The following is a 13962-nucleotide window of genomic DNA, read 5'->3' on the forward strand; positions in this document are numbered from 1 at the left end:
CAGGGCAGCCATCCTAGTGCACACTGCTCGTTCTCCCCAGCTCGAGGGTATTATCCTTTTCCAAATGAGATCCATGCTCTATTGAGCACTTGTAAATGAAGGAGATGTATACATGTATTATCTGTGTTGACACAAATCTATTATGAATAAGTATAAGGTGCATTCACTCATAATATGTTTATGGTGTCAGGGAGATGAAACAGCGTAGAAGCAGCAGCTCACCCTTCCTTAGGGAAATCTCCTAGACAATAAAACTATTACTAATATTTTTTTAATTTGGTGGGGCTTTTTGAGCAGATATGTAACCTTAAGTCCTGCCTGTGTTGAAGTTTCACTGACACAGTAATGGCATTATGTTGGTAAGCAGCGCAATTAAGTGCTCTAAAAGCAATTAACATCAGTGCACTGTGGTACCACGCTGTTAGACAGACACAAGGTCAGCCTTCCCGAGACTTTTATTTCACAGTCCATGGTGAAAGAGCAAACAGCACCATGGCTGCTAAATCCATCCAACTGATTTCCTTCCATCTGCCCTTGAGCTACCTGAGCTCTGTCCACGTGCCCCTCCCTGCCTGTGCGTCACCTGAGGGGCCCACCACAGGGACAGTGATGCCTCCCCCATGTCCTAAGACTGGAACATAGTTCTTCTCACATCATCCACACCACTTTCACTATGTCAATGCCCCTTAGCTAGTGACATACTTCAACAGAAACTGTTCAGATCCAGCACATCCCATCCTGCCAGTAGCAGAGACTGTACCAGAAGAGGTAAACTGTGCTAACAGGGAGAGAAGGAGAAAAAGAGGAACAGAAACAAGGCTTGCACAGATTCAGGACAAAGAAAGGAAGATCCCTCCCCATTTTTGCAAGGGAAAGGGAGCTGCACTCCCTTATACACTCCCTTTAATTAAACCATGAAACATTATCATTACACTAAGCACATACTCTCAAAAGTAATCAGCTGTATATACAAGTCATCCTACTGTCACTGACACCCATCAGACTGGGACACTGGGCTAGATTTTATTTGGAAACAGTTATAGGGGAGGGAAAGGATTCAAATCCTTTTAACTGTCTGATGTAATCTGCAAGACGAATTTTCAGATAGTATATATGAATACTGCTCCACACAGAGAAGTGGGTTTGCATGCAAAAAGCACTTGCTTCATATGGCATTTTAGGGGGCTGTTATCTTTTGACATTTAACATTTGCTTCTTAATGGCTGCTGTAATAATCAAACAAAACTGACAGGTCGAGTAACTTGTCCAAATAATATCAGAGCAGATTCTCTGCTTTCTATATTCATAAGAGCAGCTCTGCTGGAGGCAATAATTTGTCATGATGGAAAGAATCAATTAACTGTGACCAATTAACACTTCATCATTAAAATTATGCAAAAACAATATCAAAATAACAGATTATCTGATGATCCTGAATGCTACAGTTCCAAACCCAAGGGAAAGGGCAGTCCTGTGATTGGCAAGGGATGTTCTCAGCCCCTGAGGGATTTAGTGGGGATTGGTGGGTATGATGCTGATGAGTTAGAAAGAGAGTGTAGTAAGAGAGGAAAGCTCAGATTTCAGCATGTGATGGCCATGACCAAAAATCAAAATAAGCATCCCATGAATGGGATGTTCATGAGAAGGTAGAGAAATTACAGAAGTTAGAACAATCCTGCCGTCATAATATATCAATATTTCACTGTTCAGACAATAGTTTTTGTAGCTTCAAGGCACTTAAAAAAGTTCTTAATTAAGGCTCACCAAGAAATATTAGATGGATGAGAACGCATCTTAAAAATACTGAAGGACCACAGATAAAACCATGGATATGTAGCCATGGAGAAGTCAGGAATGATGAGAACAAACATAAAACTAAATGAGGTTGCTACATTGCTACAACACAAGTGGAATAGCATCCCAACAAATTTGAACAAGGACACTGCTGTATGTTGGTACAGCATTCCCAAAAAGCATGGCCATGTGTTTGGTAGTGACCCAAAATAAGAAAATATCAGGCAGTGCTATTGAACACCATTTTCATTTCTTTGTGTTATTTCACACCAGTATTGACTTGTCTCATTCTGTTTGTAAGGTAGAAAAAAAGAAGAATGAATGAGCTTAAATTGTTGGAGACCTAGAATGTGCCAAGTTTTTAAAACGTACTAATTCAAGGGTACCACTGGAAAGCTATTTCTTTTTTTTAAATTAAATAATAATACAGGCATGTTCTTTTAGTAATTTGTCACAATTGTTTAATAAAATGAAGGAAAAATAGATTCTGTAATAAAATAGAAACTGAAGAATGAAAAGAAAATCCACTATTTACTCATTTCTGTTACCATACTCTCTGTTTATCTCCAGAAGCAGAGTTTCTGTTGCCAGCCAATTTAAGGTAAGCTGAGCTATTTCATCCCTCATATAAATAATAAATGATAATGATGGCTACATGACAGCAAAGACAAATTATAAGATTTTTTACATTGGCAAACTGAGTGATTCCTTTTTTAATTTATTAGCAGTTTTTATATGAATGAGAAGAAAAAATAGGAGTGAACAATTGTCTTGAGTTGTCTTGTTAAAATTGCACATCAAAAAGATCAAATGTTTGACTTCTATAAAGTGTAAGGTCACAAGTTACTGTGACTGAGAACTACCATATGTTTGTTTTTTCAAAGACTGTTTTAACCAGTTAATTTAGTGTCATGCTTACATCCAGCTACAATTTTGAATTTGATCATGTTTATGTAATCTTTAATATGACATGAGACACCGTAAGCATACACAAGTCACTGTGCAGCTACAAGAGCTTTATGCTCTATCAGCTCCATTTATCTTATGGAGCTCCATCTGGCATGGATGTGCCACTCAAGCTACCTGGCTCCTATTCATTAATATATTGTGCACCATTTCCAACTGTGCACATATAAAAATCTCAGAATCCACCCAAAGGGTCTATGTGCTCTGGCTTTGCAATACCCAAAAGGCTTTTTGCTTTGTTTTGCAAAAAATAACTCATTTTTTAACTGGAGGGCAGGTAATCCAAGCAAGAAGGGAAGTTTCTACCTAAAGTGTGGCTACATCTAATTTCAAAAGAATTTAAAGCTTATTAAAAGCAAATTTCATTCAGCTGAACACACTCATGCCTCTGGCACACCTTCTTGCCAAAGAAGACTCTCATAACAAGATAACCAAACATTTAGTATATATTATATTCTGTGACACTGTATTTCCTCTATAGTTACTGTGTCGACGTGCTACTTTTGCTTAAACCAAGGGTGACAAGACAGCTGTTTGCTGGACTATGACATTTCTGCTAATTTTGTGGTAAAAGCACAAAATGTTCAAAGGCCTGAACAGAGAAACTAACCCAACCTTGTTAAGAGTTCTGATTTTTAGTGCAATTTCCATTAGTTAGGGAAGATATCTTTATTTTTTGCATTACAGTACACATCTTTATGCCTTTAAAAGAGTTGAGGATGAATATCAATGCTCATCGAGCCACCAAACTGATAATTTTGGCAAGAGTCTGGTATCGCAAGCCAACAGCTGCCTACATTTGCAGCCAAAAACAGTCTATCCACTGGAACAGCACTGAAGAGCTGAATGGCATTACAGAGATAAAAAGAAAGATAATTTGATACTGTTTTGGGAGATGATTTTTCAGGCTTCTTGTTATTCCATGTCCTGATTAGATGAAGTCCTGTACTGGATGCTCCCTTTCAAGTCAGGCCTGCATTTAAGAAGAGTTGCAAACTGTTTTTTTCTGTGGTAAAGATAGAAGAAAAACCTCACCTTCTATTTTAATAATGTAATTACATATATAAATATACATGTACATATATAATTACATACATAGGAGGCCTTCTTTATCTCTCCCTAATTCCATTTCCTTCTTCCCACCCAAAAAACAAACAAACAAACAAACGTACAAACAAAACCCACCAAAACTAAGCAGCAGAAATGCAAGGATGAATTTTTCCTAGAATTAAGCAGCAATAACACAACAGCCTGGACAGGGTCTGTGTAGGTGAAGAATAAAGATACCCTTTTTAAAAATGATATAATACAGAAAGCTCCTTTTATCTTTGCTGCTTCACCTCTTCCCAGTAACACCTGAGTCCCAGGGGCCTGGATTCTCTCACCCTTCACTGTACAACAACTGCTTTGCATCAAACCACAGATACTTACAGAACATTATTCATCCACTTGGGAACAACCCCTCAATGGCGACAGGATCAAGATCAAAGCAAAAGTGCTCACTAAACCAGTAAGCACTTCTAGTAAATAACAACTTGTCAATACCTGAGAATATATGTCTAAGTAACAGCCATGCAGAATGCATCTTGGCCAAGTGCATGACCATCATGATCACCCTTAGAGCTTCATTCATACACACACACATGCACATATATGTACATACACACACCAGCCTTAAATGCAAAATAAGGAAGAGCCTTATGTATGATTTAGAAGAGTGAACTGGAACGCGTTTTCAGCTTTGAAATACCAGAAAAGGTATTAAAGTTCATCAACATGGTGTGCATCACACCACAAAGTTGTTCAGAAATGGCTACAGGGGCAGCATCACATGCAAATCACAAAATAATGTCATCTTATGTGCTTCACGATGGATTAGTTGCAATGCCTTTGTTTCACCTGTTTTGCACATTATTTTTGTCTCAAAGGCTGAATTTCCCTGACCTTACATTGTCCCCACTCCTTTGTCACAAGGCAGCCAAAGACTCATAAGATTTTTGGGCTGGAATAAGGAACACCAACTCTGAGAGTAGTAATATTCCTAGAGACAGAAACACATCTCTCTGCACTAAATCGTGGACCAATCAAGCAAAGTGATTGTGAAAAAACCAAAACTAATCACAACCATGTCTGACACTGAAAGAGCTGAAACTCTTATTTTTTTGAGGAGCTACTACCTGGAGTGTGCTGACCTCATCATTCCCAACAGTGACATGATGCAAAACCCCCCATAGGCTGCCTGTATGCTCTCCCTCCCCCAAATTTCTACATAGATATAGCTGCCTAAGGAGTGCTGTTCCTTGACCACAAGATTATCTTTCTTCAGCCTAAATTTATGATGTGTGGTCTTATTTTCACAGTGCTGCACTGCATAACTTATGAGTTGCAGTTTTGGGTAAGAAAGATGAGACTTTATTTAAGAAAAAGGAAATTATGTGAAAATATCAGCTGACATATTACAGGAGTTTAGTCATTGTGTGAGAATTAAGTGTGTGTGTATCTCTGTGTGTGCCTGCTATAAAAACGCTTTCAGTTTTTTAAATGCCATAATTTTTATGCTATGAGAGCTAATCATCTTTTAATATGGAAAACTGGAATGATTAATAAAGTTTAACACATTACATGGGATCTTGTTTTTGCAAGACAGCTTGCTTTCTGTTTATTCCCATCTAGATGTTTAATGAAGTGACTGCTGTATCACACAAGTAGATGGGCTAAATGAATCAAACACCACATTTTGCCTAATGAGAAGAATTTACATAAAACTTATGTAAAAGCTTAATTTCTTTTTTTTAAACACAGAGCTGTAACAACAAGAATTCACAAAGGTCTGTGTTCCTGAGAAAGCTAGAAATCCTTATGAAAATATAATGATCAAAAGTGCCACACAGAAGAACTCTCAGTAATTATCAAAAACTTCAATATTGTCTGTAAGCTGTTTCACTGAAAAGCCTAAAACCTGCACTTTTTTCTTTTTTCATATCTCCAAACATGTACAACTAAAGACTGAAGACAGAATTACCTTCGATAAAAGAGCATTTTAAAAGATTCACTGAGAAGTGTGGTGCTTATACACAGAAACAGGACTGATCCTATAACATGCTCTCTCCAGTCTGAAGTCTGACATGTGCCATGTGCTTTGCCTCTCCTCCAAGAACCACTGTGATCCCCTCTCCTGTCGGGAAGGCAGCAGTTTCCATTTGCTCCCCAGAGCAAAGCCAGCAGCTGCTCCAGCTGTGGTGGGTGCAGGTGGCTCTGCAGCACATACCAGCACCTACATCAGCTAGAAATCCTTCTCCAAGGTGGTCTGGGGGCTCCAGCCCTATGGCAGCATTTCTCAAAAATTCTTCCAGAAATTTGCAAACCAGATAGAACATGCTGACAGGATTTTATGTGGCTATCACACCTCCATCAGCAAGAAACCCTTCTAACCTTCTCAGATCACCAGCTGACACACACAGTCTCTGTAAGGCTACTTAGCAAGCAGAGAGCAGGAGAAGGATTGAAAAAGCCACTTTCCTCTTTTAAACAGAAACATTTTCATCCGCCTATAACTTTTCACAGAAGCCACATTATATCATAAAAAAATATAACACAGCTGATTAATCTCAACAAAAGCACAATCAGCTCAGCACAATGCTGAGCATCGGGCAAGTACACACTGTAAACAGTGACAGACTAGAGCAACCAGCGGAGTGGAAGTGATTGCCTGTAATTGTAGGTTGACACCAAAATTACTGGCTTCAAGATTGAATTTTGTGATAATGTAAATCACTCCCTGTTATTCTTTTCTTAGCAGCTTGTCTTGTGAACTGCCTGAAAGATCACTAGATTCCTCTCTAAAGAAATAAATTCAAAGTATTTTCCAACTCCATTAAGATTTCTATTGTTATCCTGTTAGGGAGATGCAGACTTTGGAGCTTGGTTTTTAATATCCTTTTTAATTTCAATTGTTAATATAAATCATAGAAAAGTTTAGGTTGGAAAAGACTTTTAAGATCAACAAATCCAACTGCTAACCCAGCACTGCTAAGCCCATCACTAAACCATGTCCCCAGGTGCCACATCCACACATCTTTTAAATCCCTCCAGGGATGGTGACTCCATCACTTCCCTGGGCAGCCTCTTCCAGTTCTTGACAACCCTTTCAGTGAAGAAATTTCTCCTAACATCCCATCTAAACCTCTCCTGGCACAGTTTGAGGTCATTTCCTCTTGTTCTGTTGCATGTTTCTTGGTAGGAAAAACCGACCCCCACCTTCCCACAGTCGCCTTTCAGGTAGTTGTGGAGAGCAGTAAATTCTCCCCTGAGCCTCCTCTTCTCCAGATTAAACTCTCCAGTTCCCTCAGTTGCTTTTCTGAAAACTTATGCTCCAGACCCTTCACCACCTCTGTTGCCCTTCTCTGGACACTCAATCTGTCTCTGTGTAGCTGCAGGCACATTCACTGCCACTAAAGTCATAGCCTGGTCACCTTTCCAGTAGTCTCAACTGATAACTTCCTATTATTGCTACTTCTTCTTTGCAGGACAAATATTTCTAAAAAAGTTTGTCAATACAGTTACCTCCTGCAATGTATCATGACTGAGGACTGGGTGTAATTAAAAGGGCTTTTTCTTCCAGCTCTTTCACAACAGGCAGAAGAACAGCAAACACTGGAAGACAAGATATAAAACTCCCTCAGAGCCACTTCTATCATGGGAGCTCCTCATAACCAACCAACAAGCAAACCACAGTTAACATGCTTGTGATCACAAAGCCACCTCTCTGTAAGATCTGTCTTTCCTATGAGTAACACAAAGAAAGAGGTAAGAAAAGACAGCAGAGATATAGATACAAAAGCTGGGTTTATATTCACATTTGGGCCCAGAGCAGCAGAGCAATTTTCAAGCAAATCCCTTGATCTTCCCCCCTTACTTCAGGCTGGTGTGGTTTGTAGAGCTTGATTTGGCGAGAGTGAATTCGGCTCTATACAGAGGAAACAGAACCAGTTGCTGTTCTGCAGGTGCAGAGTAAGTGCTCTCCACCCCTAATGAGTGCTTGGCCATTTCGATAGCCTCTAACGACATGCCTGGCGAGGATGTTTGGCCTGGGGCACCAAACTAAATATTTTAAACAGAATTATACCATATTCAGCATAAGAAAAAGCGAAATCATTCTCCAGATTTACAGAGCACTTTCATACACATGGTTCAGCATTGCTGGCAATCCCTACAACCTGGGTCCTGTGGACCAAGGAATTTATTTGTTACTGCTCTCCAGTAATTAGTTACAACACACCTCAACACAACTGAGTGCCAGAATACAGCATCTTTGTAATGGAGGGTACTGCAGAGGCAAAGAGCCTTTGGAGATTGCCCAAAATAGTAATTACTTAATACCCGATTGATCAGAACATGAATGAAATAAACAGCATGGTTTCTGGCAGCATGATAGGCATTATGAAAAGCACCTTAGTTATTAAACAATCAAGTAACACTTAGCTAAGGAGCTCACAGCACCAGATAAGAGACTGAATAACTAAGGAGGAAAAGGCACAGGAAGCAGGCAAAAGCTATTATCTTGTCAGATCTCTATGAGATTTTTTGGAGATAAGTTAGAAAATGTTCTGTATTACCCTGTCAAAAAAGTAAATACTCTGGCTGTACACTGTGCTATGTGACTGCACATCAGGAAACAAACCAGTCAGGAAATGTACGCATGATGGAAAGTTGCTTTAACCATAAATCAGACAATGCCACAACACATAAATATAATACTATAATTTATAAGTATACTACTATTTACAAATAGAAAATATAACCTGATTACCAGCCTCCTTATTTTTGAAAGTTAACTGAAAATTAGCACTTAAATAATCGGCAGAGTTGGCCTGGTTCTTCTATCATAGCTAACACCAAAAAAAAAAAAAAAAAACCAAGAAAATACAACTACTGAGTGACAATCAGGATGGACTTTACCATCATTATTATCTTTGATTTTGGGGCATGACCACAGAAGGTAAGAAAAAGCTACTAATGTGAAGTCCCGTCAGAAAAGCGGGTGGGAACACACACAATAAATACACAAAGGCTTAGTCATTAAAAATGGCTTGAAAGCTTTCCTTGACATTATCTATGAGGAAAAAAGTACAAAGAAATTCTACAGAAATATTACAATGTCCATTTAACTGCAACATACTTATTAGCTTAACAGCTATCCACCGTGAAAAAATATTATAATATCATTAAATAAAAAAGATGCAGACAAAGCACCCCTAAAATCAATATCAAAGATATGCTTAAGAGCAAAAGTACAGGAATGCTCTGAAGAAGCTTGCTCATGTAGAGCTGTAACCTCACAAGTAAACCAAAACCAACTGGCATAATATCATTTACTTGTGTCATCTATACAGCCAATTATTTTTACACCTCTCTGTCCCAAATACTCATCAGCTTCACTTTGCCTTGTACTGTTCTATGTCAGATATACACCATCTGAACAACTCAAGAATCAATCAACTTAAAAAAACACATTTGCAATTTCAGAACAAGTCAACACATGCCAAACTGAAATCAATCCCAAAGAATATTTAAATACCATTTCTTCAGCTCTGTGTGATTCTTAAAAATCATGTATATAAGTTTATATATTCACATGGTGTTTTACCAATACGGAATAATGTAACCTGCTGTCACGAAGTGCCTGAATGCAGAAGGAGACAAGAAGAACCAACATGAGAGAAAACACAGAATGACAGTCAGAACATGTTGAATGAGGAGTGATTACTGGCACATTCAACTGAGAAGGAAAGATTTCTGGCCTGACTACATTTTGAGAAAAAACATGGAAATGGTAGGAGAGAGATGAACACAGAACTATATAGAACAAGCAGAGCACAGAAATTACAAAAGCCACGCACCTTTGAACCAGAGAAAAATAATAGTAAGGGGAGACACCTGGAAAGGTTTGCTCCATAGGGATGAAGTTTAGGGCAAGCTTCAGCTTGCCTTTGAGCAATGAAATATACACTTGGAAACTGTTTCTTATCAGCAAGGAGTAGGGTAGGTAAGCAGGAAAACACAGAGTGTAGTTGACACAGCTGATCTGTAAATACAAAGCTAGTGCAAACACAATCCAAGTTAAGTTGAAAATAAAAACAGAGACATTATTATTTCAGTGAGAATTTCATCTTCATATTTAATTAATCCAAAGCCGCCATTTTAAGTGTAACTGAAATTGTCACAAAATTTTCCATCTGCCTCACAGGAGGGCTGCAATTTCTAGTAGACTTCCTGCATCGGTGTAGAATAAGTTTGCTGTGAGAAGCATGGGTTCTTTTCTAGAGCAGAAGGTGATTGGTAGAACAAGAGAGAATAGGAATCATTTGAGATTTTCAAGTACATCAGCTGGGACCTTGAGTGATTTTTTTTTGATGAATCATGGGGTTGAGTAGGACAGACTCTTCTAGCAGTGCTTTGGACAGGCTAAAAGGAGGGAATACACATGGCACAGGAACAGAAAGGAAAAATTACAGTGAATAAGCCAACACATAACCAAGATAGTCAAAAGGGCCTGTGGTAAATATACGTTCAATTCCTGGCAGAGATTTAAATGCCTATTCTCTGTTAAATACATTCTGAATTATTAGTATCAGATTGAAGAATGAAAACATTCAGAATGATATATTCGATGTGTTTCCCATCCATTTTACACTAATAGCACAATTGATATAAGTCAATATAAAAATCAATGCTGAATATTTGGCACAGTACAGACCTACATGGCAGAATCCACTGAGAGCTATTACATTCAAAAAATTAAGAACCTGCAAGGAGTAAATACAAATTATATGTAAGTAAATTACATAAGGGTTTATGATTTCAATGATGAAAAACGGTGCCATCTGTTAAAATTAAAGCAGCCCTTAACAGGACAGGAAATTGCTTTGAAGTTAAACCTTATCAGAGGAGAAAACTGTAAATGCACATTTTTAATCTCAAAGTAATTTCTTAGTGTCCTCAGAAATAGTCCCACATCCTTAAAACATTTTCTCAACTTGGAGTTCTTTGAACAGCCAGGAAAAAAATGGAGGTGTCAGCATGGGAGGAGGAAGGAAAAGAAAAATATGCAACATAATTGTTGAATGGGAAGTTTCTCTCCTCTCTGTTAGTACTTAGGCAGGTGGGGGTATGTTAGCAAAGAATGGTTACAGAAGTATTAATGTCTTTATTGTGCTGAGCTGGTTTACCCATGGACCAAAGTGCATCTGTTTTATAGATGAAAAAAGAGGACTTCAAGAACAAGGACCAAAAGAAATTTGTGTTAAAATGCAATTATACGATGAAAAATGAGTCTATGAGTGGTGTCAGTGAGTTCAATGTTCATTGTTGTGAGTCCTGATGAGATTTACTTGGCTTACAAGGTTTTCTTGTTTCTACCTCTAAAATTCTGCCTGAGATCTGAACATCAAGTTGAGCTGTTTATGGTCTATGCGTCATCATCTATAATAAATAGTCTACATTTGGGACTTAATTAATACAGCCAGGTCAGAAATCAGCCCATTCCTTCCCAGAGATGTGTTAGCTCTGCAATGATAACTGGTGTAAAGAATAGCACATACTTATTTTTCCACAAGAGTCAGCAGAAAGACTGAAAACACACGACATAGATCTACTACCATTTCTTGCAGTCACTTTTCTGACCCCATGTTTTTTTTAAAATAACAAGTTTGGGTTTTTTCACTTGCCACAGCATTTGCAGTCCTTACTCGAGGGCTGTGTTGTCAGAGAGAGCACTCCAGCTCCATGTAAAATTATTGGCACAGTTACACTGCATTGTGCAGCATCCTGCTTTTTCTGACACTTGTTAGTCCAGAAGTGCAAGTAATTCTTCTAAGTAAAGGTTGATTTCATTTTTCACATTCATAAGTTGTTCTCTTTCATTTTGCTTACACAATAAAATGTATATTATTCAAATATCTACAAGCTGCGGTGGGGAGGTGATTAACATTTTATGTCTTGTCTAGTCCTTCCCATTCCTGCCTGCCAGTTGTGTGATAATGAGTAGAAATACTTATGGGAAGGCCTTTCTCACCTCTGTAGGTAGACTGCTGATTAGGGGATGAGCTGGAGATATATTACATATAGAACTTGAAGTTCGATCTGGGCTTATGGATAATAACCACACTTTGTTCTCACTGCTACTGGAAGAGAGTGATATGAGCAGAGCTACCTCATGCCAAGTTGCTGCAGACTGACATTCTTAATTTTCAGAGGCAGGAAAACTGCCACCTCATTAAGAAGAACACTGCGTTATTAGTTTATTGGCATGGCACCAGCACTGGAAAATGCAGCATGCGTGTCCTTGTGGCTAAAGGCAAAAACCTGGAGAAGCTTATAGAAAGTTATTTCTTTGGGCAGGAAGAGTAGAATAGTGGCTTTCAAGAGACTTGAAACAGCAGCTAAAAGTAAAGAACTTTCTACTTGTGAATATATCCTTCAATTCTATAATATCGTCCTAATCGGTGTATTTTCATCCACTTCAATTATTTTAAAGGCCTGTGAATCTCAGACAGCTGATTGACATTCCAGCATGAAAAACTTCACAATCCAACAAAGGAGATGATATCACAAGGGGGTCAAAGGGCACTCCTATCATAATGCAGATTCCTCCCTGAATTTCCCACCTTCTACATTCTAGTGACACGTGGGAATCAGATTAATAGAAAGGAAAAGCAGCTTTCATTCTGATCAGTCTTTCTGGAAATCAGCATTTCCAGCATTTCAATACTTATTTGCCACAGCAGGGAGCTAATCCTTCAAAAAACCCCAACCCAATCAGCCAATCCACCAACTGAACTGAGAGAATAATAACTTCCTTTGAAGTTTTCTTTCACTGCACTGGGAAAGTTCAGATGCTCTTGCTGGGACAGTTCAGATGTCCCAACCCACGCTTATTATAAGACAAGTCCTTCCCATTCATTTTCATTGTTAAATGCCAAAATCCAAGGAAGGTAAGTTCGTAATGAGGCCACTGTTGATTTTTGCACAGGTATTAGTCTCTAGCCAAGAGCTAATTCTTCATCTGAAGAACTTTGTTTTCAGGCTTCTGAAACTGCTCTTTCATTCCTAGCATGGTTTAATTGACATGTAAACTATCATACATCTTGTTTTCCTTTCACATGAAAGATTACTTGCAAATGGAATGTATCTAAAATGAATGGCTCTGCTCCATCATTGTGCACTGCCCTTTGCAGGAGAAACAACTAATGGGAGAGATGCATTGTTCCAGTTGGGATTTACAGCATCGTATGGTCTAATTATTCTCGATGTGTTATCCATCATACCTCAAACCTCTACACAGGACTAGCAAAAAACATTTGTTGCAGTTAAGGAAAATTGCTAAAACAGAGCTATCAAAAGTACATGTCACCCAAAACACTTTATTAATTTCTTGGAGTATCCCACCTGCCAAAGTTAACTTTTATTTCTTTAGGGGTTTTTTGGGGGCAGTGGAAATTCTCTAAATAAATATCATCAGGTAGTGAGGTGAATTAAGTGTTGACTGAAATGGTAAATTTTATCTAATATTCATATTAATAAATTATTTTAATACCTTTCAGTTTGAAAATTCCTAATCTGCTTTAATTGGCCATTAATAATTATAACACGTTTGTAGAATTATGCTGTTAATGAGTAAAAAATATTACCTAAATATTATAAATTGAGTATAAGTAGATTCAGAAACACCAGCTGGGATTAGACAGGTAAAAAACCTACTTTCTGATTATAGAGCACTTTACCTTTAGGTCAGAGATTAAATACAGAAAAGGCAAATAATGAATGATAGTGTTAACATTAATAAGTGCTTGGGGATATGAGTAAATGATCTGGTTTATGCCTGACCATTTTCCATTATAGTGATAGCCATGTTTCAACCACAAATTGTAAGTGGATGATTTCTCTGTTTGCAGCCTTGACATTGTAGAGACATAGTTTTTTGGTGGCCTGATATTAAATTCCACTGTCTTGCTCTTGGTTATACCCAGCAGTAGGATGAAATTTGTGTTTCAAAGACATAACCCTCACAATGGCTCCTAGCACCAGTGCAAATCTTTACAAAGTTATTTTGTGAAATAGAAATTGCAAAGATATTTTACATCTGTTTGTGGTTACAGCTGCCTATAATGGTTTGTAATATACATTAGAGTTCTTCCCTGGCAA

At 38.1% G+C, this 13962-nt stretch overlaps 1 protein-coding gene across 2 annotated transcripts in view; it reads right to left on the reverse strand.

The window, feature by feature from the left end:
• NLGN1 (neuroligin 1) overlaps positions 1-13962 on the reverse strand; it is a 384404-nt gene that overhangs the window by 352235 nt on the left and 18207 nt on the right. The window contains exon 1 of one of the 2 annotated variants that reach the window (XM_017827783.1): positions 7324-7408. The exons of the other annotated variant lie outside the window; for it this stretch is intronic. The gene's annotated coding sequence lies outside the window, so the exon portion shown is untranslated. Of the gene's footprint in view, positions 1-7323; positions 7409-13962 lie in introns of those variants that run through there. 2 annotated transcript variants of the gene reach the window in all.

This window comes from Lepidothrix coronata, unplaced genomic scaffold (genome assembly GCF_001604755.1).
Source record: "Lepidothrix coronata isolate B3197 unplaced genomic scaffold, Lepidothrix_coronata-1.0 Scaffold142, whole genome shotgun sequence".
In the NCBI taxonomy this organism is placed as follows: Eukaryota; Metazoa; Chordata; class Aves; order Passeriformes; family Pipridae; genus Lepidothrix; species Lepidothrix coronata.